Source organism: Heptranchias perlo, chromosome 32, assembly GCF_035084215.1.
Source record: "Heptranchias perlo isolate sHepPer1 chromosome 32, sHepPer1.hap1, whole genome shotgun sequence".
NCBI lineage: Eukaryota > Metazoa > Chordata > Chondrichthyes > Hexanchiformes > Hexanchidae > Heptranchias > Heptranchias perlo.
In genome coordinates, this window is record NC_090356.1 from 19,881,635 (window position 1) to 19,888,614 (window position 6,980).

Here is a 6,980-nt window from a genome sequence, read left to right on the forward strand (position 1 = left end):
GAAGAACTCCCCTGCTCCTCTTCAACATAGTGCCATGGGATCTTTTACATCCACTCAAGGTGGAAGACAGGGCCTTGGTTTAACGTCTCATCTGAAAGACAACACCTCTGATAGTGTAGCACTCCCTCAGTACTGCACTAGAGCGTTAGTCTAGATTATGTGCTCAGGTCTCTGGAGTGGGGTTTGAACCCACGACCTTCTTGACTCAGGTGTGAAAGTGCTACCAGTGAGCCACAGATGACACCAGACATAGCCGTCCAATAGCTCAGAGGTGATATCTCAGTCTGAACCACATAGAGCAGGGAGGCTGTAGGTTCAATTCACAGTTTGTGCTGCATTAGTTGATCTCAGCTAGGGCAATGGTAGGGTTGCTACAATTAACTGCAGTGTCCCTGGGCCAGGAAAATAACAAGTTCCCTACTTCTAATCACAACCCAGTGACCTGTGCTCGAAAGGGAGTACATTTGGATGCCAGCTGAGGACTGGGGCACGTGCACACCCTCACTGTCTAGGCTCATAAATGAGTAATGGTCCTGTGGGCAAGGTAAAGGAGGGAGACCGCCAATCGATTCCAACCCAGTGAGGGAATCAGTCACTTCAGGAGAGGAGGAGAGAAGAAAATGAAAACAAACAATAAGCAAGCTGCCGACTCTAATTGGCTCTGAACTAATTTAAACTTTGCTCAAAGACTGAGACAGGCTCAAAGTCCTGGCAACTCTTCAGCTTTGAACAAAGGAAACAAAAAAAAGCCCAATCACTCCTGCACAGCCCTTTCTGGCCTTCCTAACATATAGTGAGCAAGGGAGAAAGAATTTGCATTTAAATAGAGCCTTATCATGTCTCATACACCTCAATTGCTTCACATACAATGAATCACTTTGAAATACAGTCAGTGAATGCTGCAGCCATTTTGCACACAGCAGAATCTCCTAAACAGTGATGAAGTGAATGCCCAATTGCAGCCACCACTTACACCATCCCCGCTGATCAAGGGCAGCCACCCATAACCAGTAAATGGCACTAACCATTTGCCATTTCCACTTAAGTCAATTACAAAGGTGCCACTTATAACGTATTAAACACACCTCCTATTTCGGGCAGACTGTGTCATGGAATCTTTCTTTTAACAGATATTCCTGCTTCAATAACCGTGGGTTTTCGTCCCTTATCCATTTCGAGTCATCAGGCAGCTGCTTGAGAGTTTGATTTTTCTTCCTAGCATGCTTTCCTTTCTTCCTGTACTCTCTTGTTTGGTTGGATAAAAAGGCCAGCACTCCTATCCCACAAAGTCACACAGAATGACTAGAGCAGCTTTCAAAATCAGTTTTGATTCGGATATCTTCAAAGCAGAAATTCAGTGGCAAAAACACAATGGACATTTTAAACACGAGCTGTTGGATCTGCCTCCTGCCACTGCACTTTGTTTTACCATCCATCACCTATAAGGGGCAAATAACTAACACCAACACATCCATTATAAGTAGTGGGGATTGCAATTTATATTTTGTTGGTTTGGGTTGAGGGAGGAACATTGGCCAGGACACTGGGAGGACTCCCTGCTCTTCAGGTAGCACCAGGGGGATCTTTAAAATCCACTAGAACAGGCAGATGGGGCCTCAGCTTAATGTCTCATCTGAAGAGTAGCAGTCCAGACAACAGAGCCCTTAGCACTGGAGCGCCAGCCTAGATTACATGAAGTCCCGGGGTGGGATTTAAACCCAGAATTTAAATAGATTATAGTTCCTGATTCCGCCAGCCAGTCTCCACATCGCAGCTAAAGTAGGTTACATAGAATGCACAGCACAGAAACAGGCCATTGGGCCCAACGGATCCATGCCAGTGTTTATGTTCCACACACGTGGGGGAGGGGAGCTGTTATGGGAGGGCAGGAAAAGTGGCTATTCAGTGGGAGCCAGCAGGAATAATTGTGCAGCCATTTCCTTCCCCATATCTGTCTACATGAGGGCGTGACATCAGAAACTGACAAGTCTTGGATATCCTAATTCACGTGAACCTGACTCAACAGGTAAATAGGGTTCTCAGATTTAATCAGTTAAAGCATCAACAGACACAAAAATTTGGAGTCGGTGTTTATTTCAGCAGCCCTGACACAACCCAGCTCTCCAAAAATCAAGCCTGAAATTAGCAAGCAGTCTGCTCCCCCCCCCCCCCCCGGTAATGTGTTCAGACTGGAAAAGCAAATTTCGCTGAAAATATCTACTTCAAAGTACTGGTACTTTCAATTAGATTTATCTTTACAGTCCAAACCCTCGGGGGAGGGGGAGGGAGAGGGAAGCAAAAATAAGCACCCCTCCCCCCTTCATAATCAAAGAGGTCAGGAGCACTAAGTATTAAACAGATATAAAACTGATTCTTGACACACTGAGGACCGATTCCAGCAGGGACTCAATTTCTTCCTCTCCCTATTTATAGAATTTTACAGCACAGGAGGCGGCCATTCGGCCCATTGTTCCTGTGCCGGCTCTTGAAAAGAGCTAATTGAGAGCGCCAGGTGAAGGTCCGAGGGCACCAATGATTGACAAATAAGAGGATAAAATAGGTAAATGAAACAGGGCCACCTCAAGGTTGGGTTTATAAAAACCTGTGGGCTTTAGGCGTGAAGGGATTATAGAAGATGGTAAAAAATTCCACAGATTTTTAACATGCAGCAAAAGAGTGAATCACGGGTGGGAGACGGTGCAAACTGGTCTTCATTTTAACACAGTGAGAATGGAGGGACCAGAAGTTCCAATGTTGATCGCCTCCGTTTTCCCCCAATGTTTAGGGGAATATTGGGGAAAACACATAAACCAGTGAAGAGCCCGGGGGGGGGGGGGGGGTTTCCAGTGATACTGCACACTCAGGTGAGACGGAATCACTCCTCGGACCAGCTATTCCTGAAACCACCCGCCCATCTCCTATTACAACAGCGGGACAAAAAAAGTTAAGATTATCACGATCAGACATCGTAAAACCTGATGCAACTCTTTCCTATCTGACTTGTTTTGAAGCTGTAAAGAAAATAACCAAATGAAACGAAAATGGGAAAGATTCATAAAAATAACATTTCAAAAATGATACTGACCCGACTTGAAACATACAAGGTGGGGGGTGGGCTGGGGAAATCGAGGGTCGCTTACAAACCGCCCGGAAATCTCACAAACAGCTCCGGACTTGCTCCAAGTTAGAAGTACTTTGAAAAGTTGGAGAAACTTTTTAAGTTCGAAATCCTCCTCTCAAACTTTGCTCCTCTCCGCCACGGATACAGACTGCATCGTCGGCTCCATTTCTCACTCACCTTATTCCCATGTTGAAACCATTTCCACTTCTCCGACCTTTATATTCGCCCTCCGAGTCTTTCTTCCCCCCTCCCAACAGCGGCACCAGTTCGCGGTCTACTATTAATCAAGTCTGGTTGAGGTCTCGATGGGTCCTAAAGCCCGCCTAAATCATGTCCACGCCCAACCCCAACTGGAGAAGTTATTCCATCCCATGTCTTGCATCCTCCTGGTGGCTGAATACGGAAATGTAGCAGAACAGAAGATGTAATATAAAACTGGAAATCTGAAACAAGAACAGAAAATGCAAAAAATAGACAGTAGATGGTCAGGATCTGAAAGTTGTAAACAATTTTACAACACCAAGTTATAGTCCAGCAATTTTATTTTAAATTCACAAGCTTTCGGAGAAAATCTCCGAAAGCTTGTGAATTTAAAATAAAATTGCTGGACTATAACTTGGTGTTGTAAAATTGTTTACAATTGTCAACCCCAGTCCATCACCGGCATCTCCACATCAGGATCTGAAAGGAGGAAGTTATCATTTGGGTGTAATCCTTGGCCAGAATTCAAAAATGAGTGCAAATTCAAAAATTAAGAGTCTGCTTGCTTTCTAATTGGCGAGGGAAGGTGGTGCGGTGTGCTGCAAGGATGGACGTCAGGTAACTAATGGCGGGCGCGTGGTGGGGTGGGGTGGGGGGCGAGGCAGTTGGAGGCAGGAGGTTGAGTGATGAAACCACCAGTAATACATCCAACCAAAGTTGACAACTATAGTTAGGATGTTGCGGCAATTGAGAAGATGGAGCGTAGATTCACAGAGAAGCTGCCTGGTATAGGGAAATATTAATATGAAGAAAAACTTGAAAAAATTGGGGGCTGTTTTAATTAGAGTTGAGGAGAGTATGGGGGGATTTGATGGAGGTGTTTAAAATTATGAAGGAATGGGATAGAGTAGATAGCAACAGACTGTTTCCAGTGATCAAGGGGTCTAGAATAAAGGGATATTGATATAAGATTAAATGCAAGAGAGCAGGAGGAAGAGTTTTTACTCAGGGGTTGTGAGGCTGTGGAATTCACAACTAGAGTTAGTGATTGAAGCAGACCATGTCGACATTTAAGAACAGGTTAGAAAGGTGATCCAAGGAATATTGATAGATTAGGTGAATGGGCAAAACTGTGGCAAATGGAATTCAGTGTAGGCAAGTATGAGGTTATCCACTTTGAATCAAAAAAGGATAGAACAGGGTACTTTCTAAATGGTAAAAAGTTAAAAACAGTGGATGTTCAAAGGGATTTAGGGGTTCAGGTACATAGATCATTGAAGTGTCATGAACAGGTGCAGAAAATAATCAATAAGGCCAATGGAATGCTGGCCTTTATATCTGGAGGACTAGAGTACAAGGGGGCAGAAGTTATGCTGCAGCTATACAAAACCCTGGTTAGACCGCACCTGGAGTACTGTGAGCAGTTCTGGGCACCGCACCTTCAGAAGGACATATTGGTCTTGGAGGGAGTGCAGCGTAGGTTTACTAGAATGATACCCGGACTTCAAGGGTTATGTTACGAGGAGCGATTACATAAATTGGGGTTGTATTCTCTAGAGTTTCGAAGGATAAGGGGTGATCTGATCGAAGTTTATTAGATATTAAGGGGAACAGATAGGGTGGATAGAGAGAAACTATTTCCACTGGTTGGGGATTCTAGGATTAGGGGGCACAGTCTAAAAATTAGAGCCAGACCTTTCAGGAGTGAGATTAGAAAACATTTCTACACACAAAGGGTGGTAGGAGTTTGGAACTCTCTTCCGCAAACGGCAATTGATACTAGCTCAATTGCTAATTTTAAATCTGAGATAGATAGCTTTTTGGCAACCAAAGGTATTAAGGGATATGGGCCGAAGGCAGGTATATGGAGTTAGATCACAGATCAGCCATGATCTTATCAAATGGCGGAGCAGGCACGAGGGGCTGAAAGGCCTACTCCTGTTCCTATGTTCCTAAGGAAAGCGGGAATAAAGGGATATGGGGACAGGGCAGACATGTGGGATTAGGGCTACTGCTCCTGTGCAGAACAAACAAAAACGTGGACTGGTTGGCTCGAACGGCTTGTTTTGTGTTGTAATTTCAATGTAAATTCTATGCAAGCTGATCCTGTTTTTACCTAACATCCGTTTGCCAACTAGAACGGGGGGTGGTGATGGTGCCGTCACAACATAGTGACAAGGGGCAGAAAATCTGGCTGATTTTTCTCTTCCTTGCCCCAGAGCTATTGAAGCTAATTGTGGCACCCCCACTGAGATTGGGGATCAAATTTGAGACCTTCCTGGGCTGGAAGATCTCAGTGCTGCACCAGGCACTGCAGTTACCCACTAGGCCATCAGGGAAGGTCAGGCACATTATTAAATATAAAACATGGTAACAAGAGGTGATTGAGAGACAGGGATACATGTACCGATATGCCCCTTAGAACAGTTAAACTGGTGTGACAATCGAATAGCATGGCTCTCCCCTCCCCTGCCGACTGGGTATATATTTGCATGCACCACACAGTTTGTTGAAAGTGGCCACCTGCAAGCCTTTGATAACATCTCTCATCGTTAAACAGAGCTCCTGATAGGTTATTGTTTAACAATTATTTATGTCCCTTCTCTACCCTGCTGATTACCAGATCTAATCTCACAGCAAAAGTAATTACTTTTAGATGCAAACTGTCCATCACAAGAACAGCATTTGGCTGAAATGGTCAACAATTCTGAGCTGCAGTCATCATCAGGGTCGTCATTTAAAAAAAAATGTGAAAACAACAACCACTTGCATTTATACAGTGCCTTTAATGTAGAAAAATGTCCCAAATCAGGCAACAATAGATGCCGAACCAAAGAAAGAGGGTCTTAAAGGAGGAGAGGGAAGAGAAGAAGCAGAGGGGTTTAGGGAGGGAATTCCAGAGCGCGGGCTCTAACGGCTGAAGGCATGGCTGCCAATGGTGGGGCGAAGGGAGTGGGAGATCCACAAGAGGCTCGAGTCGAAGGAACGGAGAGTTCGAGGGGTTGTCGGGCTGGAGGAGGTTACAGAGATAAGGAGGGATGAACCCATAAAAGAATTTAAACACAAGGATAAGAATTTTAAATTTGCGGCATTGTGGGCCAGTGTATGTCGGCAAGGTCAGGGGTGATGGGTGAACAGTACTTGATGCAGGATAGGATACAGGCAGCAGAGTTTTGGATGATTTGAAGTTTACAAAGCATGGAGGATGGGAGAGTGGCTCGGAGAGAATTGGAAAAGTCAAGTCTGGAGGTGACAAAGGCATGGATAAAGGTTTCATTGGCAGATGGGCTGAGGTGTGATGGAGGCGGCTGATGTTACGGAGATGGAAGTAGGCAATCTTTGTGAGGAGGATATGGGGTCGGAAGCTCAGCTCGGGGTCGAGGCTGTGAACAGTCTGATTCAACCCAAGACTGTCTGGGGAGGGAGGTGGAATTGGTAGTGAGCGATGGCTTGGGTTTTCCCAATGTTCAACTGGAGGAAATTGTGGCTCATCCAAGACTGGATGTCTGGACAAGCAGTCTGACAACACAGAAGCAGTGGAGTGGTCGAGAGAGGTAGAGCTGGGTGTTGTCAGTGTACATGTGGAAGCTGGTCCCATATCTTCAGATGATGTCGCTAAAATAGCAGTATGTAGATGAGGAAGAGGTGGGGGGCCAAG

At 45.2% G+C, this 6,980-nt stretch overlaps 1 protein-coding gene across 2 annotated transcripts in view; it reads right to left on the minus strand.

Annotated features, from left to right (window-relative positions):
- The window catches only part of LOC137301142 (transmembrane protein 51-like), a 39,982-nt gene extending 36,597 nt beyond the window's left edge, over positions 1-3,385 (minus strand). The window contains exon 1 of one of the 2 annotated variants that reach the window (XM_067970581.1): positions 3,299-3,385. The gene's annotated coding sequence lies outside the window, so the exon portion shown is untranslated. The other variant, XM_067970582.1, reaches the window with a different exon arrangement.
- Positions 3,386-6,980: the final 3,595 nt, after the last annotated feature.